Here is a 25,002-nt window from a genome sequence, read left to right as displayed (position 1 = left end):
AGTTAAACCCTGTAACTTTTTCACAGAACTAATGCAGGGCTCTGCTGTCTCTTCTAAAGTAGGTTTCTTTATGAAATGCCTTGCTCGGGCAGCATTTTCATGATAATAAACCTTATGGAATACTTTTTCGGAATCAGACTAATAGGAGTGTGTGCTGACAAACAAAAACCCTCAGCCCAAATTCTTCTAACAAAGACAAACTTTACAACAGATCTCTCCAAAGTAAGCACAAGTTAATCAGTTTCTCACAGTTTTCTATCATAAGTGAAGAGGTGATTTGGTGATCTGGTGCACAATATGACATTTTTGAGATTCTGCACTCAAATCATTTGGAGTTACCTCCAAGCAATTTATTTATGATTAAATGACCAGAAGAAGGTCATGCAAGATAGCTGAATGAGTCAGAAATGTATACAAATGGGAGCTTTATTCGCATTCAGCATGAACGAGAGAAGATATGCATTATATGTGTTATAGGAATTCTGTGGTATTGTGGTAAGGAATACGATCCATCTCATTATTGTGGGATACTGCCTGAATTCTACTACAGTAACAGGGAAAAGTCATTTCCATCTACCATCAGTCGCAATGAAAATAATAGCTTTGGATGTCTGTAAGGCAGTTTGAGATGGCATGCAAATGTAAGCAGGGAGGTGCTGGGGGAAAGAAGCATAACCTTGCTTGCACTTTTTTCTTCACTAGCCAAAAAGTATTTCAAACAAACAAAGCTTTGCAATGAGCTATTGTTTGCTCTAAATCCTTAAATCAAAGCAAAAGAAAGAAAAATATTCTACAGCAGTAAGCAACTATCTGAATGTAGAAACTATATTAACTGTACAATATTTAAATAACCTACTGTTCTGTAACAAGCATTACAAAGAGAGTAGCCTTTTTAAAGTCCCTTTTGTTTAGCGCCCTAATAAACAATTCCAAACTGTTTTGATTTATTGAACCACTTTTAAAAAAAGCATACGGATTAAAATCTCATCTAATGTGCATGTATATTGCTTTAAACATTTCTTCCATGTTTCTTGTTAACCTGGTTATATAATCTGTTATTTAAGAATAGATCCTCTTGTATCTAAGGAAGAACTGACAAAATGTTTGGCTCTTGGTTCTTTTTAAAAAAAAATATTTGCATTGGTTCTTTTACAAAATCCTTGAATTTCATGAAACTCTCATAGATTCCACTGGAGGCATCAGTAACTCCATCACACAGAACAAAACTGTTAACAAAATCATTTTGTGTTAGTTTTTATAATTCTTCCTTTTTTCATATGGATACACAAAAAAACATTTACAATACAAGGCAGGGGCAGGATAAATTTATGCAAATTATTGTCCTTTAACATTTTGTTAATATAGCAGCTTGTGTTGAATATATCCAGCCCTTTAGAAAACTATTATGTAGCAACAATTGTCAGAGCTGGTGTTGTTGCAAACATCAACACTGCCATTATAGTGCAGCTACTATTAATTCATCTTGCTCTTTTTCATGGTAGCAGAAGTTAGAACTTGTCACTGACCAAAACAGTGACTTAAAATAAAATGGTGGCAATACTTAGCATGATGAGGAAGAAAAAAAGGATTCTACATGGGAGAATTGAACTGGTTTAGCTTTTCTCTGTCACCATACCACAACTCAGGCAGTATCTCACAATAATTAGATGGATCTGAATAGTTCTGACAGCAGCCATTATTTGGAAGCCTCTGCCAGCTGTTGTCATCTGGAGCCCACTAAACAAATGATCGAGTCTGTTCTGTGAATTGGATTCAATGGCTGATCTTCAGATTTTCGCCAGCCTTCTCAAAGTTGTGTTCAGAGTATCGTAGAGTTGGAAACGTCTATTAAGACAACTGAGTCTAAACCCCTGAGTCTGCTTCCTTTTTCTTTCCAGGCTAACCTGATGTTTTCATAATGGCTGCTGCCACATACCTTCCCCAAGGTTATTTATATACTCCTGTACACCTATTGTGAGAGAAGCATAAGCATTTTCATCACTTGTTCACTTATTTTCCAAAAGAATATTCAAAATTCAAAAGGCCTAGGCACACAATATACAAAGTAGCCTTATGTTTGTCCTTTGTAGTGATAAATTGAAAAGAACCTGTGGCACCTTCTTTTTGGATCGTTCCAAATTTAATAGGCAAATTGGAACAATTGAGCTAAAGGTTTTCTGTGTAGCTGGAAATTCCATGTAATTTGTCAGACACTATTTCAGATTTAATTCACATCTTTCTCAAATAGACACCCCTGCCCTCATTCCATTAGAATGCGAAACACTTATGTGGCTCCTTTCCCCCATGGGAAAGTATTTCATAATATGAGACCTCATCTGTCATTTGAAGAGGTACACTTATCTGTTCTTTATGAGAATTAGAACAAAGTTCCACTATGAATTATACAGACAAGACACTGAATCTGAATATCCCTGAGTAATATACAGTATATGTATTTGTGTTTGTTTCATACTATCTCAATTATTGTTTTTCTGCATAATTGCCCTCCAATGCATTCTCTTAAGGATGGTAATTATTTCCAGAGCAATCACTTTGGCAAAATGAGAAGGCAAAAGGAAAAAAAAGGACTTCTCTCCTTACCCCCATTAATGGAGGGGAGGAGAAATTAAATTGGGACTTTGCAGATTGTGAGCCATTTAGGAACAATAATTGATAGCTTTGTATTTGATGAAATCACAGTAACCTGCCCTAAGGCTACCAGATAGGGTAGGCTATATATAATGAATAATTCATGAATAATTAAGGAAAGTCTCAGATTGAGGGCAGTGAAACTGTGTGTAGCTAGGGACTTTTTTTTAAAAAAAAGTGCATCCAACAGGTTTAATTTTTTAAGACTTGGAGGTGTGTAATTCTGATAGGCAGGACATAAGGAGTGCTTAATTCTTTTTTCTATTAGCTGTTGTTTACTTATACTTGTATCCCAGCCATATTAGTTTTCCATCAATCCATGTTGCCATTTAAGATTATCATTTCAAACCAAGCAATTCCCAGACTGTCCTACTTGATTTTGAAAGCAGACGAAGCCCCATGAGAGTCAATGGAACTTCAAGAGCTGTTCTTCAGATCCCCCAGGGCTAGCAAGGTAAAGGCTCCTTTTATCTTTAGGTAAATGGGTTTTTCCCCCTTTGAATTAAGCCCAACTCCTAGTGATTATATAGGCATGAATATCTCATTTTCGTAGCCACTGCCTTTTTTTTTCGGGATTGTTTTCGTTTTAATTCAGTATAGATCACAGCTTTCGGATTTCCTGATGGTCTCCCATTCAAATAATCCATTTTTAAATCGGCAGATAAGTGCTGCCACCTGCTGTGGCTTCTTGGATTCCCTCTAGTAACAGAAGCAGATGGAAGTTGAACCAACTTGTTAAATTCTTACCTATCTAGAATGTTACTCTGTATATTTTGTTCTTGGGTGAGATAAGATGAAAGAAGCAACAGAGATGCATGTTAAGTTCCATATTCAAATTTTTCAGCTCTGAGTATCATAACCTTTGAATCTAGGGCCAGGGAAGTGGAGAGATAGGAATGCTAATATGTTTATTTGTGGATCAAATTTGTAGGTGGGGTTTGAAACCCTTGCATACCTTAGATTGTTGTCTCATTTCCTTTAATCAGGAGGTTGTTTACATAGCAAAACAACTGTGGGGAGAACTGTTGGGGAGAAGGGAGGAGCATCTCCAATCTCATAAATGGACCTAAACATGTACTTTGAGATTATTACTTTTCCAGTAACATTGTACTGCAAACTAGAGCATACAAAACCTTTGCCAAATCAGTTCTTGAATACAGCTTGTCTGCCTGGAATCCATACTGTATATCAGACATTATACATACAATCATACAATTGAGCAGGTCGAGAGATATTTCACAAGAAGAGTACTCCACTCTTCTACTCACAATAGAATACCTTCTGCCACCCGGCTTGAAATTTGGGGCTTGGACAACCTAGAACTACGCCACCTATGGTCTGACCTAAGCATAGTACACAAAATTGTCTGCCACAACATTCTACCTGTCAATGACAACTTCAGCTTCAACTGTAATAATACATGGGCAAATAATAGATACAAACTCGAGGTAAACCACTCCAAACTCGATTGCAGAAAATAGGACTTCAGCAACAGAGTGGTCAATGCCTAGAATGAACTACCTGTTGTTACATCCTCGAACCCCCATAACTTTAACCTTAAACTGTCTACCCTGGACCTCACCCCATTCCTAAGAGGTCTGTAAGGGGACGTGCATAAGCATACCAGCATCCCTACCGTCCCTGTCCTACTCTCCCCATTTATTTGTACCCATTTCCTGTGTTCATGTCCATGTTTATATTATACCTGTTATCTCGTACATGTTTGATAAACTAAATAAATAAATATTTTTCAATTGTACCTTTCTAACTAAAAACCATTGGAAGAAACCTTTGTTGCACACTTTCTTTATGGTCTTCCAGCAGTAAGAATGGGCTCAATAGATAGACAGTCATTCAAAGGAAGAGGAGTCTTCCACCTATATTTGGAAGGCAGGTCTCATTTACTATCACCTTGACAGTTTTCAAAGACTGGAACAGAGCTGCAAATGACTAGACTGAGGCCCAGAAAATGTAACACAGGTTTCTTAGAAGAGGAGGAGGAGGAGGAAGCATTTCTCTGGACCATAAGCTTTTGAATTTGTAACCAAAAAGATCCTTGCAGGGATCAGAAACACAGTTTGAGAATAAACTTTAAGTAGACAGGAGGCCAATGCTTCATGAAAAAGCTTCTGAAGTCTCAGAAAAGGAGATGTTTGACCAAGAAAATGCCCCTTTGTAAAACCTGGAAAAGCACAAATAATTCCCACCATTGCCCCATAACACTCAAAGAGGCCTCTCCTTGAAGTTTCTTAGATGTGCCATTCATTCATTCAGAGTATCTGGTGTCTACTGCAACAACAGTTTTGAGCACGAGCAAATACAGTTCTTGGGGACAGTTTGAAAGCAATTAATTTTGCTCTTAGAACCAATTAATTTTGCTCTTACCCCCTTCCTTTGTTATTGTAAGCCGCCCGGAGTCCTTCGGGAGTGGGCGGCATACAAGACCAATAAAACTAAACTAAACTAAAACTAAACATTTCTGCCAGTCCTAAGACTGTACAGAGAGTCTATAACTTTCCATATAAATTCCCTGGGGTGAAAGTCATTCTATAATATCTCAAATAGTTATTAAATGTGATTTCCAAGTTACCACAGTACAAGCAGACAGGTAACTACTACAACAGCAGAATAATAATAATAGCAAACTGGCCAACAGATGGCAGCTAAAGCAAATCACCTGATTTAAATAAGATCTGTATTCAATCCATTCAGGCAAATTTCCCGATGAGAATTTAACTTGACTGCCAGAAGGAATTCGTGCTGTAGAAGAGTCAAGCTATCTTGTAGCACACACAAAATTACTGCCACTAATACAAGCATTTAGAATGCAGCAGATCAGTGCATATCAGTATATTAAAAGAGACCAAGATTGAGCCAGAAGAATATCTCAAAAGGTTTCCTGTTTTAACCACTGATGCAGCCTGCTTGTCAACAGAATTATTGATGAGGCATGCTTTTGCATGAAGCTAATTTCTAAGGACAAGACTTCAGCATTTATATGCCAAAAGAAAATATACATGAAAAATAAAGTGCAGCGAGAGAGCAAAGCATGAATAAGTTGGTGGGCGGGATTGGGGGAAGGGAACGAAGGGAACGGTGGACAAAAGAGCTTTCTGACCCAGAGTTAGAGGCAGAGACTGGCGTTATTTTACATTAGAAACAATCCACATTCAAAACTGTAATTGATAGCAGTGGAGTGTTGGGTAAAGGGGTTATGGTTTTGAGGCAAACTGAGCTGCCAGTCAAATTCAGTGCCTCAAAGAATAAAAGCTTCACTGCCACATTGTGTGGAATACAAGCAGACAGCATTAAAGTGGCCTGTTTGTCAAGTTTCTGCACACTGTCTGGAACCATTTAGACAATGAGATCCAAATACTAACACAGTATCATTGGATATTATTATTAATATTAATAGTCATATTGTACTATTGTCTCAGAACTGAATAAAGCAATGATCCCAATTTAACATTAAACCACTATTGTGCCCTATATTAACAAAACGGTTAATAGATAAATTAAATTATATTTATAGTTTGCTAAATAAAACCTATGCCACAGAGATGGTGGGGTTTTTTTCCATTTCTTTTGGTTATAATAACCCATAATTTTCAACCAAGTCCTAAAACCTCCCATTCCCTCCCATTCAAATATTTATTTACCCAAGAGGCAATTAATTCCAGCCAAATGAAGCCTAAACATCTACAATCTGGTAAAAAAATGCCTCACAACTACTAAATAATTAAGGCCATTTCTAACATTGCTATAATAATAAACACAATTCTGCATGCAGGAGATACTTGCTACTGCCATAAAATACATATGGGCTCAAATAATGGACATATTGCCGCTCTATTGTAAATAAAAAAGGCAGTAGAATTTAAACCCTCAAAATGGTGAGTAGCAAGGAATTCTGGGGATTTAAGTGTAACAGCATGGGACATATACATTTGCAGGAGGTGGTGTACTAAAGTATTTGTATTCCAGTGCTGCCTGTTGAGAAAATAGATTTGGCAAACAGAATCTGTTTGAGGATCTGTTCCCCACTTCAGATAACTGAGATTGATATAATTTTTCAAACTTCCTGATGGAAGTTATGTAGCAAAATCAATGATTTAGATTTAGATTAACACAATTGGAAGGTATTTAGGTATTTATTAATGATTATAGGCCGCCCTTTTCCCTGAGGGGACTCAGGGCGGCTTACATAAAATAAGGGGGGGGGGGTTATACAGACAATAGACACAACAATACATAGAAGTAAAATAGTAAGCAACATTCATTCATCATTCGGGTGGGGACAGTTATCTTTGTCCCCAGGCCTGACGGGCTAGCCAGGTCTTAAGGGCTGTGCGGAAGGTCTGGACGGTGGTGAGGGTACGAATCTCCATGGGGAGATCGTTCCAAAGGGTCGGAGCTACTACTGAAAAGGCTCTCCTCCGTGTAGTTGCCAGTCGGCACTGACTGGCAGATGGAACTCGAGGAGGCCTAATCTATGTGATCTAATTGGTCGCAGGGAGGTAATTGGCAGGAGGCGGTCTCTCAAGTACGCAGACCCACTACCATGAAGGGCTTTATGAGTGATAAGTAGCACCTTGAAGCGCACCCGGAGATCAACAGGTAGCCAGTGCAGCTCGCGGAGGATAGGTGTTATGTGGGTGAACCGAGGTGCACCCACAATCACTCGTGCGGCTGGAAGGGACTTCATAGGTCATCTAGTCCAACCCACTCCCAAGCAGGAGACCCCAGACCATTTCCAACAAATGGCAGTCCAATCGCTTCCTAAAGGCCTCCAGTGATGAAGCTCCCACAACTTCTGAAAGCAACTTCTGTTCCATTGGTTGATTATTCTCATTGTCAGAAAAATTCTCCTTATTTCTAGGTTGAATCTCTCCTTGGTCAGTTTCCATCCATTATTCCTTGTCTGTCCTCTGTCCCCCTTCCTCTCTATTACAGCCCCTCAAATATTGGAACACTGCTATCATATCTCCCCTGGTCCTTCTCTTCATTAGACTAGCGATGCCCAGTTCCTGTAACTGTTCTTCATATGTTTTAGTCTCCTTCATCCTCATTGCTCTTCTCTGCCCTTTTTCTAGAGTCTCAACATCTTTTTTATAGTGTGGTGACCAAAACTGGATGCAGTATTGTAGGTGTGGTTTTACTGAGGCTTTATAGAATGGTATTAATACTTCACTTGACCTTGATTGTATCCCTCTGTTAATGTAGTTTAGGATTGCATTGGCTTTTTGGCTGCCGCTGCACACTGCTAGCTCATGGTTAGCTGGTTGACCACTAAGACTCCAAGATCCCTGTCACAGTTACTGCTATCAAGCCTGGTTTCACCCAGTCTGTATATGTACTTTTGTTTTTTCTTGCCTAAGTGTAAGACTTTACTTTTCTCTACATTGAATTTCATTTTGTTAGATAGGACCCAGTGTTCATCTGGATCTTGAGCCTATCTTCTAGGGTGTTAGCTATTCCTGTCAGCTTAGTATTATCTGCAAATTCGGTAAGTTCCCCTTCTATTCCCTCATCTAAATCATTTATGAATGGAACTGTTCATTCCTTAAAATCACCTTTGTGTAGTGCTGAAAATGAGAGGTTATTCCCTGTGCATTTCTCAGGACTAATTTATTGGAGGTGTCACTTCAGGTGCACTGATACTTCATTTTTCACACAATTCACAAGAGGCAAGGAATATAGACAGGGAGTTGGGAATTCCTTCTTATTTCCTCTTTCGCTCATATTCTGCCTGCTTGCTGTCTATGAGGTTTCCATCCAGTCTTTAGACTTTATAAAACTGGCTCTCATGATTTTCACTTAAAAGATATAGCTAGCTAGGAGATAAGCTTTCCCCTTAACCTCCAAGTACTTCTTACAAAAAGCCTCTTTATCTGTTAAAGTTACAATGAGCTGTTTCACCAATCCTTGTTCATTTTAGATTCCTATTCTTCAAGAACACACAAACCTCTTCCTCCAATATAAATAAGTTCAGAAGCATAAATGACAGGCTTTTGGCTCTGTCTAAGAACTGAAAAAGTTGAGCTGCTCTTCTGGAGAATCCAGGATGCAGAAATCAGAAGTATGTGCTTCTAGGAAAACAGCACATATTATACTTCTACTCTGGAAGTTGTGTTGGTTGTCCATTTGTTTCTGGGTCCAATTTAAGATGCTTGTTTTAAACTTTAAAGCCCCTTGTGGTATGGGACCAGGTTATCCAAAGGATAACATTTTTCCAATTATATCAGCCTGGCCCATTAGATCTGGCAGAGAGGGTACACTGCAGTTAGCATTTGCCTGGGACCTTCTCTGTGTGGGGTCTTTATGGAACATTATCCCATTGGCATTTGGTTACATCCACACCTTTTGACATTCAGGAAGTCCCTCAAGACCTGGTTATGCCATCAGGCCTGGGGATCCCAGGGAAATGGAGACCTGTTCAGACGGCTCCACTATTGAGGTGGGTATTCTCATTCTCTCTCTCTCTCTCTCTCTCTCTCTCTCTCTCTCTCTCTCTCTCTCTCTCTCTCTCTCTCTCTCTCTCTCTCTCTCTCTCTCTCTCTCTCTCTCTCTCTCTCTCTCTCTAGATTATATACATACATACATACATACATAATTTTTTTTAATTATCTCCATTTTAATGATGTTTTTTCTACTTTTAAATGTTTGTTTTTATTTATGTTTTCTTTTGTACTGACTATTGTATGTGGCTTAAAGTAATTTCTCTTGAGATGGGTGGCTAAATAAATTTGATTAATAAATATGTTTATGGTAACTTGCCTTCTCCAGGCAAGTTCCCATATTTCTATTGTTCATGGCATATATTAAGCACATTAATATTGCAGTATTTTATCTTAAAAATATGGCTGAGAATCACATTTTCTCAATAACGTGTTAAGGTCTGCAGTTAAGGCATTGTAAGTGTGGCTTAAGAAACAATTGTATTAAAACATACAATTGGTGGAATCATATGGATCAGCTCCAGACTCACTGAATAGCCATGTTCAGGCCACAACCTCAAGCTTAGTTATTTTGAATTTAAAAAAAATATGGATACAAAATAAAACAATTTTCATCTTAAGTTGCCAAACCATTCACACCTGGAAAACTATTGCTAGTCTTTGGAACATAAGTTTAAATTTAAGCTTCAAATGAATTGCCCCACAGATGGGGTTAGGTTCAGCTAATGCAGTAATCAACTTACCGCAACTCACCACAAACGTTTCTGTCTTTTCCTGCACTAAAAAGCCTTCTAAGATTCTACTCCAAATCTGTCTTGCAGTATACTTGATCCAATAATTATTGCTTTTACCTCAGAAACAATTGAAGTGAAATTCAGTCCTGCAAGTTCAGTTGTGCTGCATCTATACCACCAAGTCTTATGCCTGGTGAGTGGACAGCAGTATCAACAAATGCACTTATCTAGTTTGGTAATGAAACATCTTCAAGGAAAGTATGTAGAAATTCTCAGTCATCCTGGGCATGGATGCCCCAAAGGTGCTTTTTCAGGAGGCAACTGGACTTTCTTGTTTTTTCTTTGAAGACGTTTTGCTTCTGGATGAGAAGCGAAACGTCTTCAAACAAAAAAACAAGACAGTCCAGTTGCCTCCTCAAAAAGCACCTTTGGGGCATCTGCAAGAAAACAATCAAGCTCAGGGAACACCAAGGACCCCACAATATCCACAAAGTACAATCTATTCACATATAAGTCAATGATATCATTATTCTTAGTAGTCACATATCTACACAGTGCTAAAGGTGTAGTTTGGGTACTATGTCTCCTTGCCTCCACAAAAGAAGTTAAAGGTGATCCGTCTCTACACAGCAGCAAAAGTTTTAGTCTATCAACATAACACAAGAGCTGCTACCACCAGAATCAAAACTGACTCTGAAAAAAAAAAAAGTCCTGCAACTTTCCAAGTATTGTTCGCATTTATTCCTGCATTGTTTAAAAAACAAAATACAGTATACGGAAGTAGGAATGGTGGTGCCCATTTATGCTAAATTGATTATACTGGCCTGATATCAATAATGCAAGTAACTGTAGCTAACCTCTTTGGACATGGATCTTAAAGAGCGTGTCTAAAGCACTATGAAAAAATGATGAAGATCTTACGACATGAAGAATAAAGCATGTAAGGTTTTGTGTAGATGGCCTGGAGGATCAGGAAGTCTGGTCAAGCCAGTCAAGTGCTAGATGGGCAGCAATACTAGGCTAGTAAGGTAGAAAATTTGCATAATCTCCTACACAGAAATAAATCCAGTTCCCCTTTTGAGTGACAGACAGGAAATACAACTTCGACAAACATCAGGTGAACGTTGCACAACCAGAGCAGTGAGCTGTGACTGCCAAGGTAAAGAAGGAGACCTCTTCTCTTAAAACTCCTGGAAAGCTATTAAGAGGAAAAGACAAGTGATGTTGCTGAGGAAGAAAGGTTAATCTGCCTCTTGTCTTAAGGACTTGCCTGGTTTTTTTCTCCTGACCTACATTGTCGTCTGAGCCTTCAAACACACGGAACAAAAACTGCTTTTGTCTCTGCAGACAATGATCACCCAAGTTGGTTGAAAATAGATTTATCAGGCTCCAAGGGTTATTGTTTGCAAATAGATAGTATACACATTACTATTTCACAGTTCAGCTATGACATTATTAACCTACTGTGCAAGGATTTTATGGCCAGATTGCTTCATTCATCAAAAATAGGGGAAATTGAAAACCCTATAAGGGAGCAAACATTTCAGCAGGCTTGGGTTTCACTTAATGCCATTAATCTATCTATTTACACAAGAGGCAGAAAGGTTCATTTAGTAATGCCTTGCAATACAGCGTAAAAGCCTCAAATCAGTTATCAAGCATGAGTGCATGAATGTCATATTTATCGTTGTAATAAGTCTGAACCATTTTTCTCTGATGTTAGGTTTTGCTGGTATAATTTTTTGTAGTTAAATATACTCTTTCACTGTGACAACTAGCATGCCGCCAATACACAACTGCATGCTTAACTAGTTACTTGGGGGGGGGGAGGTACTGAGGGAATAATACCATTATTCTAATTTCTGCATTTTTTTAGACTCTTCCAAGCATTCTATAAGACAATCTACTGAATAGTTTGGATCGCAAATTCAAAGAAACACATTTCTTTTACTTTTATTATTAACTCTCAGCATTTTTCTTCTTTTTTTTTGTTTGACATTGTGTATTTTAAAAAATATGTTTAGAATGAGCTTTTCGTAGTCACTCATGTCTTGGTTGTATCATAATAATATAATGCATATCAATCTATCTTGAATATTCAGGAACCTCAACTGAATCAGAATGTTGCTGAATCAAGTGATCAATATAGAAAGAAAGTGAACAAGATGTATGAATGAGTAATATATAAGTTAAGAGGCAGTTTAGTGTAGTGGTTAAGGTATAAGGCTAGCATTCAGAAACTGTGAGTTAGTCATGCCTTGAACATGAACGTGATTTAAGGCCAACCATTCTCTCTCAGTCCTAGGAAGGAGACAATAGTAAACCACTGCTGAAAAACTTTAGCAAGAAAACTGACAGACAATTTCCATGAGCCAACACTGACTAAAAAAAAGTTACAAACATAATGATCAGTCCAGCTTAAGTCAAAAACCACCTACATGTCTAAGGCATTTCTACCATAACTGTAACACAACCCACAACTGCAAAATAGATTTATAGATTTACTTTTGATGCATCTCTTCAATCTGATATTGGTTCATGTTTTTCATAATGTGTTGGATACTTTATGTCACCGTTGTGATGTTTTATTCTAATATGCCATTTTATTGTATTATATAATGCGGTCTATATACAAACATATTAATATATAAATGAATGTATAAACCACTAGCTGCTATACACTTGATAATTTACTGCTATACGCTGATAATATACACTCTGTAATTTCAAAACTGTAACCCAGAGCAACACACAAATTCTCTGTATAACTATCTCAGGTATGAGTGACGAATGCACGTTTAGCACATCAGGGATAGGGTTGACATACTATGCTAATCCATAGTTTGTTTTAATAATGCTTGTTAAATAAGCCTAATGACTATGTTCACTTATCCAGTTAAGTCACAAACCACATTACTGCTTATCATGATGCCTGAACAAAGCTAGTTTTGGTGATTTAACTATTAGCACTGCAAGGTAGTCCAGACAAGAAGCACAGTGAGGAGTACCAACTCTATCTATTGGCAAGATTACATTAACAGAACCTTCCAAAACTAAAAGTATTTCTTTCTCACTTTCAATTTCTTCTTTGGAAAACTAGAGAGGGTTCTTTCAAAATATTTCCCAGCCATCCCTCCTGTGGGCTGAGACATCTTTTACATGCTAGTTATCCAGTCTGCCATTTTACATCCTGTCTCCCTGGATCCTTCTGTTATACTATTATATCAGTTTACAAATAACAAATCAAGGAATAACACCTAAATAGCCTTATATGTATTTCCTGCAGGTACCAGTGTCTTATATTTATTGCATTTTATACAGGAAATTTAGGATCAATTAAGTTCAATTAAATTCTCTTTCCATTGTTACATCTCATCATATATGACATGGATTTCCAATTAAAGTTGAGCCATGAGAATAGTGAGTAGAATAATGGATTTCTCTGTTTCAGCCATAACATATTCCATGTCTAATTTAAGAGATGTGAGCATCTACTGAAGATTCTTCTCCCTGACAAATATCTCAACCATGTGTTCCACACCCTGTTTGATATTTACTGAAGTAAATCAGAAGATTGGTTAAGGAACAGGAAGCAGATGGTACAAGTAAAGAGAACATTGTCATAAACAAGGAAAGCAAATTTCAGGGTGACTTGATTGGGCATGATAACATACCTAATGAGTGTGCAAAGTTGCAAATGACACCAAAGGATTCAGATTGGGGGGGGGGGAATCCCTCCTAGGGGAAAAAAAATCCCTGATTATATAAAAAAGGCACTCAAGATAACTATAAAGGAATATACAATGGAAGAAAAATGTCTAATTTCACACATAAAATCTGAGTTGACACTGAAAAACTAGAAAAGCAATATATTAACAGGTACAACAGTGAAAATGTTAATAGAGGTTACTTTCACAAAGACTTTGGTTTTGTCCCTTACACTTTCTACATTGCTTTGTTCTACTACACAGTTTCTTTACTGGTACTGCCCCTTTTATGTGGTACTTTGGCTTCAGAAGCAATGGTAGAACTTGACATATGGCAGTCACATGATCTGGACCACAGACCTAGGATTTCTAGGAAATCTCATATTCAAGTATAATCAGGCCTAGTCTTCTTAACTTTCAAAATGGGATAAAGTTAGCCAGGTCCTGCTGCGATAACTAAGATGGAGATATATATCTACTAGAGAATTCTCTACTACTATTACCTTAAAACTGTTCTACTTGAGAAGAGGTGCTTATAATTGAGGAAATCTCATTTGGTAGTAGAAAAGTGGATAAATGGTTTTTGTTTTAGGAGAATACCTTGAAAATCAAAGGCAACTGATGTAGACCAACTACTTTAAAGGATTTCTTCAGACAGTTATTTTATGGAATTGGTTGATGTAAAATGCAGCAAAGCTGATTGGCTTTAAGATCTTTAATTTCATTTTCCACCCACGGAAGATAGATCACCTAACCTTTATTATATATGAATGGCTAATAGAATCTCCAGAATTAGTATAAAATTCCCCACTTCATATCAATTGTGGAAGAACAGCTGCAGGGGACTGATACTGTATGCATAATTACATATTTTGAATATGGGCTTTGTGAAGCAGAATCTTAATCATAGAAAGGGAGGTCAAAAAAATACTATGGCAGCTACAAATAAGTCACTTGTTTTTTTAAAAAAAAGGAGGGATTTTCATCATGTGGTGATGGCTTTTGACCTCCCATTGCAAATCCTCCTGACCACTGGACATTTGTTCTGCTTCATTAGATTCATTTCTTCAGTGGTAAAAGTCAAAATGAGCTGCTCCAGATACTCAGACGTAAAAGTTATACCTTACTCCATTGGCTGCATTAGAACTATGCTATGTGAAATTCATCAATACAGGTAGTCTTCAACGTATAGCCATAATGGAACCTGTCCATTATGGCCATATACTGTAAAATAAGTTGGTTATGTAACCTGATTTCACAACCATTTCTGTAGCAGTTTTCAAGTGAAAGCTGTAGTCATGAAGCAGTGGTGATGGTCATTAGGTGAATGCCACAGTCATTAAGCAAACTAATAGTTCACTGTCAGCACAGTTTTGCCAAAAACTGTAAGATCTACTTTTGGGGGGAAACCACTGTAAACCATTGTAACTACAGGATACTGCAAATAGTCATAAATATGGCCATGTTGTTGAGTGCCCAAAGTTTACATAGAATACGTTTGTCTGGTCACAGAAAGATGGAGGGCACCTGATGGGTTATGTCCCATTTTTTAAGTAGATCATAATTTTAAATGGTTGCTAAGCAACTAGCTATAACCTGAGGATTATCTATAACTTTGAAGCTCAGTTCTCCTACAGCAAATAAGTATCACACTACTGTACTTTTCTGCATAGAACAGAGACTACATATTTTGAGGGGAAAATATTTTAAGGACAATCAGGGATGCTTGTCTAAAGCAAGATGTCAGCCCTTCTCCTTGAATGAAACTTCACAGATGAACAAATTCTGAAGATTCAAAAGCAGTGCGGGGATGATTTCATCTCATCTTCCATCTGCCTTGCTGGACAACTTGACTTAAATGCTTGGCCTTACCTTGATCTGATTTGGTCACAAAACATTGATATGGACTTAATCAGTAACACCCCAAACTGGAACAATAGTGAGGACTTGGTGTAGACTGGGAGAGATCCAGCTTCAAATTTAGCCTTTTCTGGTTGTGAAAACTCACAAAATGACTGGAGTCAATCTCCTGTCATTCAGTTTAACAGTACCTCACCTCATGAGAGTGTGTTGCGAAAGAAAACTGAATGGTTTTTTAGGTACATTGCCATGAATTCATGAAAGAAAGGCGGGATATAAAATAAACCAAGATTGTAAAATTGAAAAATTCCCTTTACTTCTTATAGTAGCATAAAAAAGGTGCAGCGTGAATAGAGGTGGGCATACCCCTTGAATTCTATCAAGGAGAGCAGGTGCAGTATAATTGGCTTAACTTAATATTGGCCCTTCTCCAACATTGCTGCTTGAGGGCAAGGAAAGTGACCTGTAAATCTAAGGAAAAAGAGGAAAATGCAAACAGCAAAGCTCAATCAGGCAATAGGATATGAGTTAATGAATACCATTACATTAAAATAAAACAATTTGATTTAAAGTACCAAGAAATGTAAAAAGAAAATAAATGTATTCACAATGTAGGATTTATTAGGAATAGAGAGAAATGTTCTTACACTGGTTTAAACGATGATTTGTAAAAATGATGGTAAAGGGGTGTAAAAGCAGAATAATGTTGGCTTTGCCTTTACCATCACTACCAGCTCACTACAAATTGCAAACCCAAATGATTAACCTCTCCATTGGGCTCCTGTTTCCAGGGGAAACAGTAGAAAGAAAGCTTTTTCTGTTCAAATCTCTAAATCAGATTGCACAAGGAGCACAGGCAGTGGATAGCAGAGCACAGGATATATATTTTTGTCATCCAAACTTTACGAATTATTTATTTGGATAAAGCATCATACATTGACAGTTTCTACTGCAGGCTTCAAGTCAAGGGGGAAAAAATAAAAAGGTGTTCTTAAAACGTATTGAAGTTACCATATATCATCATCATCATTGTTGATCATCTTTTCTTTTCTTTTCTTTTTTGTACACACTGAACGTCAATGACACAATCTTTATGCTAGTAGAATAAAATGGGAATAGGAGAAAAGAGCAGAGAGAAAATTTTGTACAACATTACACATTTTGTAATGGTATAATGGAAAGGAAAGATTAGAAGACGGGCTTCCACAGGGCTTCCCAGCTTTTTTTTTTTTTTAAGGGTAGCTTTATTAATGCTAGGCATTATTGCCATTATAAATGCATCCAGATAAATCACTCCTTGGTTTGGCTATACCATATCTAAGGTCATGACTGCAAAAATGCAGATGATCATGAGATGGCAGCATACCAAGAAGTAGTAAAAGCTGGATCTTAAACTATTACAGTAATACCTGTTTTCCAGGCACCCTCACATTTTATGAAAAGTGGACTATCAAGTTCAGCTACACTTCTAAAATCAGTTTAATGTTAGCTCTTGTACAATATCACAAGACAATATCAGAAGGAAGGAAGGAAGGAAGGAAGGAAGGAAGGAAGGAAGGAAGGAAGGAAGGAAGGAAGGGGAAGGGAAAGGAAAGGAAAGAGTCTCAACAGCTTGTGAAATATGATTAATTTTATCTATCAATCCTGCTGACTCCCATACATCCAATGTTTTTATTAGGAAAGTGTGTATTTTTTACAAACAGCCTCTCCAAATTGTTTTCAATTATCATTGTTCTGAGTTACAGTATGCAATTCAACCAAATTTCTTGATCAGCTCGTAGTGTGGATCAATAATTGTAAAGTGCCTTATCTGGATTACTGATGCACAGCTCTTTTACAAACTCCAAAACAGTAAACATTCTCCCTAGCATTACATAGACTGCCATCTGCTTCCTCCTATCAGAATTCAAATTCTCAGCTGCTACAGATCCAAAATGGCAGGGCAGCCTGCCCTTCTAATGGTTCCCTTGTGGATTCAAATGCATCTGTCTTTGATTCCAATCGTGGGTCCATAGACCACAGTTTGAGAAGCAGCAACCAAAGGAAATCCTTACTTTCAACACCTCTTCTTGTAATGATTTGTTGATTTTTAACTCATACAGCTACTGTTTCTTTCTGAGCTTCTTCCAGACACTGCTTTACGCAAAGGAAACTTAATTGATACTTCCCCCCACCCTCACCTAAAATAATACAATCTTACTTTTCTCATTTCTTTTTCTTTTCCTTTTTGGGAAATGAAACAAACCTTCCAAAATGAAATGCCCTGATGAAGCTTGCAGGGCATTATTTGAGTTTCTACAGTACAGTACCTGCTATTTTTTCCCATTTATATATCGTAAATCAGGATGAAAGAATACATAGTTTCTCTTATCTTGTGTCATTGGGATTAGGATTTAAAATATTCCCTACAAATCAATATAATCTTTCCAACTGGACAAGTCAACCTGAGTTCTCTTCTCTTCCTAGCACATTTTCAATTACTCTGCATGTTTTCGAGTTGGTAAACCAGCTTAATTTTGGGCTGGTTCATAATATTAGAACATGTTCTATACATTGAAAAGCATGGAAAGGGAGTGGGGGGAAAGGAGCAATTTTAGTGCCTTTTTAAAATTGTTAAGCCTCTGGCAGATATAAATCCAAAAACACTGGGGAAATCCCTTTTTCCTTGCTTGTAATATGCTTTTAGATTTATTATTGAAAGAACCTCCACTTAATCCTTTCGCAAGTTTTATCTGCATTCTAATAAAGGTTTTCTGTGAAAATAAAAACAAACCTAAAACACAAGAAATTAAAGAAATATTGCAGAGCCTGAAGAGGATAACAACAACAACAACAACAACAACAACAACCCCAAGTAAAGAAAAATGGAATGGTTTAAGCTTCTCCATGCAAGCATCTATCTTTGGCTGTTCCGTCTGACACTTGGCTAGGGTGAGCAGGCAAGGCACAGGCTAAAGAGCTCTTTAGGGACCAAATTACTACTTCAAAATGGGCTTTATGCTCCAGGAAATGACAATATTATCTAAGAGATCTTACAAAGACTATATGTCCTTCAGAATTCTGCAAAAGCATCCTGCGTGATTAGGGGCATATGTCATTGATTTTATATACATATATACACATAGTATATGTATGTGTCTATTTTTGTGTGTACATATACACATACATAGATATGAGTGAGTGTGTGTGTGTGTGTGTGTGTGTGTATGTAAATGTGTGTACAGGGGGAGAGAGAGAGAGGGAGAGAGGGAGAGAGAGAGAGAGTATTGACACTTAAAGGTGTCCAGCCAGAAGCTATGAAACCTATACAATTTATTAGCATTTTATAATAATGATCATATTTTCTGGGTTTACTGCAAAAAGAAAAAGAAAAATTGATTTAATTCAGGTTTTTTTCCCTCTCTCTCTGCCTCGTCTGGCTGGTTGTCCTATGACATAAATATTCCAAACAACCTCCCACCACATACACACAATAACAAGAACAGAACCAGTATAGTATAAACATTGATGGTAATTCTTTACATTTTAAAATGTCTGTGATATGGTAAGAGTCCTACAAGCGGAATGATGTTTTACTTTTCTTTGGATCTGCTGCATTTTTATGGCAATATTGTGGAAAATCCCTACACCATAAAAGACATGCTAAAGGTTGGAAAGAAATACAAGTAGGACATGAGAATTTCTCACAAATCACAGAATTTGTTTTCTAATTTTTGCTATGATTTAGTTTGCAAATTTCTTGGGAGTTCTTTGTAATGGGAAGCATAAACTCATGGGATTGGAAGGGACCTTGGAGATCTTCTAGTCCAGTGGTTCCCAAACTTGGCAACTTTAAGACTTGTGGACTTCAACTCCCAGAATTCTCCAGCTAGCTCTTCTGGCTGGAGAACTCTGGGAGTTGAAGTCCACAAGTCTTAAAGTTGCCAAATTTGGGAAGCACTGTTCTAGTCCAACCCCCTGCCCAAGGTAGGAGACCTTATTGCATCTCAGACAAATGGCTCTTCAATGTTTTCTTAAAGACCTCCAGTGATGAAGGTGACCCACAACTCTGGGAGGCAAGCTATTCCACTGATTAATTATTCTCACTGTTGGGAATTTTTTCCTTGGTTCTAGGTTGGATCTTTCTTTAATGAGTTCCACCCATTGCTTCTTGTCCTGCCCTTAGGTGCTTTGGAGAATAAGTCTCCCCCCTCTTTCCTGTGACAGCCCCTAAAGTCTGGAAGACAGTTATTATGTCATCCCTAAGCCTTCTGTTTGTTATAAACACATTTTGATAATTGCATAATAATTATGTTGTGAAAACCACAAATCACTTTAAAAATAAAATGGTCTAGTGGTTAAGGCACTTGGGTAGAAAGAAGGAGGCTATGGAGTCTAGACCTACCTTAGTCATGAAAGCCAGTGGTCTCCAACCTTGGCAACTTTAAGACTTGTGGACTTCAACTCCCAGAGTTCCTCAGCCAGCAAAGCTTTGCTGGCTGAGGAACTCTGGGAGTTGAAGTCCACAAGTCTTAAAGTTGCCAAGGTTGGAGACCACTGATGAAAGCCATCTGGGTAATGTTGGGACAGTAACTCTCTCTCAGCCCAAACCACCTCACAGGGTTGTTTTTGTGGGGAAAATAAGAGAGGAAGGCATGTTGGATATGTTAACTACCTTGAGTTATTTGTAAAAATAATAGAGGCAGGATATGGATGGATGGATGGATGGATGGATGGATGGATGGATGAATTTGTCATTTGACCTTGCAAATATATATACTTGTTTGCTACATTCATATTCATTTCTCTTCTTGCAAATCAAAGCTCTCTCCCTGGCCATCTACCATAGGTAGGTTGGGAAGCAGTAACTGGTCCAAAGTAAGTCTCACAAACAGTGAAGATTTCAGCCCAGGTCCATAATCTTAAGAGAAAAATGTTACCACTGCATCACACTGCAAAACATGTGGGGGGGAGGGGAGGATTGAGGGTGTGCTGCTCATTGCATTTGAAAAAGTAGAAAAATGCCATTTCATTATAAATTAAAGTTAATTCAGCGCAATCAATATGACTGGTCCACATTGATTTGATAATTTCCCCTTTCATTGCATTAAAAGTTTCAACTGGGTGATGATTTCAAGATTGACTTAACGGACCACACATAAGACTTTAAATTGCTGCCTTCATCCAGCCGGTGGGTTGTGCTCCCCTGCACTACATTATTCTGATTTAGTGAACAAGCTCTTCACAAACATGTCTCTTTGTTCAAAATGACCAGTATAATTTATTTATTTATTCTTCCAGGAGCCGAGTGTGAGTGTGTCTGAATTTTAAAAAATGAAGCCACGTTGATTTCCTTAGACTATGTACTACATCCCTTCCCTATCAAGCAATTGATAAATATGATCACTGTTGCCCATATTTAATGTAAATGTGCTCCCATATGCCTAATGCTACGCCTAATATTTCACAGTGTTATGTATAATCCAGGAAGCAAAACAGAAGACCTTCTGGTAGCTTCCGGTGCATCTGTTTTGCTGGTTTAAAAAAAAATGGCCATAAAGTCAGAGAATTAATCTCCCTGGGAAATCTCCATCTGGAGGAGGACTCCCAAAGCAGATCCTTTACTACTGTTCCTTCCTATAACTCTTCGCTGTTTCTGATGCTGACAGCATGACCTTAGCATATGATAAAGGTTGACTCAGAGAAGAAAGCAGGAAGGAAATGGAGATTTGGTCTTGGAAAAGCAGCAAGAGAAGCAGGAGGGCTTTATGTTCAGAAAGGTAAGTAAATCCTTAAACATAAATATGGATAAGATGAAGACACAATTCAGCTGAAATGATCCCATATTGACCTAGGAAAAATACAAAGCATATATACATTCAAATCATGGCTTGCTCTTTTAATGTACCGCAATTTAATATTTATTCTAGGAAACATAGTTTGTTTTCTTCAGTCCCCTTCACAATCTTTTAGTAGATACATTTTCCTATAGTAATGAAGGTGTTTTCAACCTGATACACATAAGATGCATTGGACTATAAAAGCCAACCTCTCTCTTCCACCCACTGCACTGCTGGAGAGACATGGGAGGTACAGCATGCCACATCGGGACAGATTGGGAAATGCTATCTGGAAGTTCACAAATGACAAATGATATTCATGACAAACATTTGCCTTTTTTTTTTTTTACCTGAAGCCATCCAGAAGGGGAAAAAAATCACCATGAAGATAAATGCAACCACCTTTACCACCAAGCTATTTGGTGAAATATGAAATATTTCATAGCTTTATTTTCTAGAGAATGGAAACTATTTTACATTGGTTTGCTGGAAGAACGCTCGCCTAGCTTTTCGGTCAGACTGTCCTCCAGGATAGCATACAAATGAGGAAGAGAAAAATCTGAACAACCATAGCACAAGTCAATTGCTGAGAAAATGGGCATCTGAAATAGAAAGCGCAACCAGTAAGGAGATGGTGGGAGAAAGCTATGGACCAAATCAAGTGCAGACAAGGGATTTACTTATTTCCTTGTGTTGTCCATTCTGAGAAGATTCGGTTCCAAAACCAGTTCTTCACTCCCATTTCTAGCAAAAACTGCTTAGCAGAAAAAGAATCACAATGGAGCAAATGAACTATTGCCATTTTGCCTACTGGGATCCCAATTATTATCACCCTCCCTCCCCAAAGTTAATTTGCCCAGTTTATGAAACTTGCATGTTTGATATCAGCCCTTCGATTACAACATCTTAAACAGAATGAGTTACATTGTGCTATGTAAGACCAATAGATTGAAATTTATGTGTACAATCTCTTAAAACACTTAATTGCCTTGTTCCTTCCCACATTCAAAGCACATTCCTCCTGATAGCTATTTCATCCCCTCCCTGATGATAATGAACTCTATCTGGCTGACTTTGAACCAGCTGAAAACTCTTCTTCTTGATTGTCTCTTCTTATGCTCCAATACATACTTGAGATGCCTGTCTGCACTGGCAAACAGCATGCAGGAGTTGTTATTTGACAACCAGAACTTCTACATGGTAACTAACTCAGGGAGAATAAATTGCATAACAATTCACACAAGGGAGAAATACAATAATACAGAAATGTGATGGAAGTTAGTGTGGGGGAAATGAAGCTGCTTTAAATGCCTTCTGTATATGGTATATATACTTAGATGTTGTGAGGCTGATCAGGAGCAGCAGATCACAAAATTGCCTTGTGTTCCTGTAGCCTAATATGAGTTACTTTCAATGAACATCGGGCTAGAAGATGTAGATTCAAGTAGACCATTTTCAATCATTCTACTTTCCAGTCATTTACTTCTACGATGCACAGAATTGGGTAAATATTTAAAGAATTCCTTAAAAAAATAAACATGTACTGCAGTTAAATAGTTCTGCACACATTTGTAGCCATGCACAAATTTCAGCAAACTGTATAGCTGTGTCAAAACTTTCTCCAGCTTCCACCACAAGGACAGTCAAAATCTATCACAAATGCCAACACAGATGTGTACACAACATAAATTGAATGTATTCTCAAACTGATAATCCCCAATTGCTCCACCTATTGAGACTGCATTCTCAAATTGATACTCCCCATCGCATATATATTGTAGAAGTATAATATGGCTTCAATAGCTGTGAAGTTTTGCAAGTGCCCATGAAGCAGAAAAGTCACACTTCATTGACACAGGAGGCTTGAAAGAAGATTCCAAGTTCCTTTCCCACTGTCAATCAACAAAGAATAATCACTAATAGTCCTAAAACTTTTCCAATTATTGCAGAAGAAGCAGGAAGCAGGAGAGATGAAATAAAGAATATTGTCTGAGATAATTTGAGAATCTGTTTACAAATTAAATCAATGCCTTTAAAATATAACAAACATTAAAAATATTACCCCAAATTATTGCCTTGTCTTTAATGTACTGTAGTCAGATTACATAAGCACTTATATTTATTGCTTACAGAAGCTCTCCCCATATACTATTATTTAAATATAAATTGTGCATTTAAATATAATATATACTTAATACACTTTCATGTAAATAGAAAGTCATTTTGGTGTAGTGGTGAAGGCACTATGCCAGAAAGAAGAAGGCCATGAGTTCTAGTCCTGCCTTAGGCCCAAAGCCAGCTGGATGACCATGAGCTCCAAGGAAGGAAACAGCAGCAAACCACTTCCAAAAAAACCTTACCAATTAAACTGCTAGGTATCAAAAACAGCCTTGAAAGTACCATAAAATAAAATGCCAAAATAGACAATATACTTAAATAAGATATTTGCAATATCCTAAATTACTAAAAATGTTACAAATGGAGCTAGTGCCAGTAATATTCCATGTTTGTAACTTCATGTATGTAAGTCACAAATGATACATACATTTTACCCTTTACATCACAACTTCTAAACATTGCGTAGGACTATTCTCTTGTAAATAGTAATGTTAGAAACTGTTTTTAAATAAATTTTGAATGGATTTTATCATAATCATTAGGTACAATAATCATCCCTTACTTGAAAAGAAAAACTTTCCCCCCATATTCATGGTATTTCTTTACTGGCCAACACCCAAAGTGTTCTGCTTAGTTTACAAACTAAAGTTACAAATGTTTGGTGTAGTCGTGGTTAAAGTGCTGATCTAGAAACCAGGAGACTGTGAGTTCTAGTTCTGCCTTAAGTATAAAAGCTAGTTGGATGACTTTGTGTCTTCACTCTCTCTCTCTCTCAACCCAACCCACCTCATAGGATTGTTGCTGTGGGGAAAATAGGAGGAGGAAGGAGAGTATTGATATGTTTGCCAGCTTGAATTACATATGAAAAAAGGCAAGATAAAGAAATTAATAAGATAAAATAATTCTTTTATTTTTCTACATGGAAGAATTAACTCTAATATTTGTAGAAATTCCCATCTATACCACAGTGTTTCATGCCTTCATGATATATCCTAATTAAATGTAATCTTACTTTTGGTACTATCAAATACCTGAAATTCCTCACTATTAAATTATTTACATAACTGGATTTTAACCATCCAATGGATGATAAACTCTAGGACTGAATTAAAAATGGATCAAAATATGTTGAAGCCAAATAGTTTATGATCAATTGTCAGTTACAGCATTCTAATTTTTTGGTCACTAAATATATAAGACTTGGAATTTCTTTATTATGAGTAGTAAGTTTTAAAGTCCCTTTAAAAAAAGAATCCTTCTATATATATATATATATAGCATTACAAAATATTTAATATGATAAAATTATTCTTTTATTTTTCCACATGAGAAAATTAACCCTCATGTTAATTTCTATCGATATCACCAAGTTCTATGTCTTCACTATATTTCTATATCCTAATTAAATACAATCCTTTGGTACTTGTCAGATTGGTATTTTCAAACAGTAGAGGTTTTGGTCTGTTTTGATTGTTTTGACTGTTAAGTTTACAGAAATAATATGTGTCGCTCTGCATGATGCTACCTACTTTTTGAAGGGAAAAAAATCAACCTAGACATGAATGTCTGGCACAATCCAAAGTAACTTTTGTGGCTTTACTTCAATGTTCAGATCTCAGTTTTGTAAGATCAACACAATGACTTCTGAGTGAAAAGA

The 25,002-nt window shown here is 37.2% G+C and overlaps 1 protein-coding gene across 8 annotated transcripts in view; it reads right to left on the bottom strand.

Moving 5' to 3' along the window:
- Positions 1 to 25,002, bottom strand: part of EBF1 (EBF transcription factor 1) — a 359,655-nt gene that overhangs the window by 141,260 nt on the left and 193,393 nt on the right. The window lies entirely within an intron of this gene.

The sequence above is a fragment of the Thamnophis sirtalis genome, unplaced genomic scaffold (genome assembly GCF_051295495.1).
Source record: "Thamnophis sirtalis isolate CommonGarterSnake01/CBP01778 unplaced genomic scaffold, rThaSir2_p1.2 scaffold_3, whole genome shotgun sequence".
NCBI classification, from domain to species: domain Eukaryota; kingdom Metazoa; phylum Chordata; class Lepidosauria; order Squamata; family Natricidae; genus Thamnophis; species Thamnophis sirtalis.
Note: the sequence above shows the minus strand (reverse complement) of the source record. Positions and strands in the feature narration are given on the sequence as shown.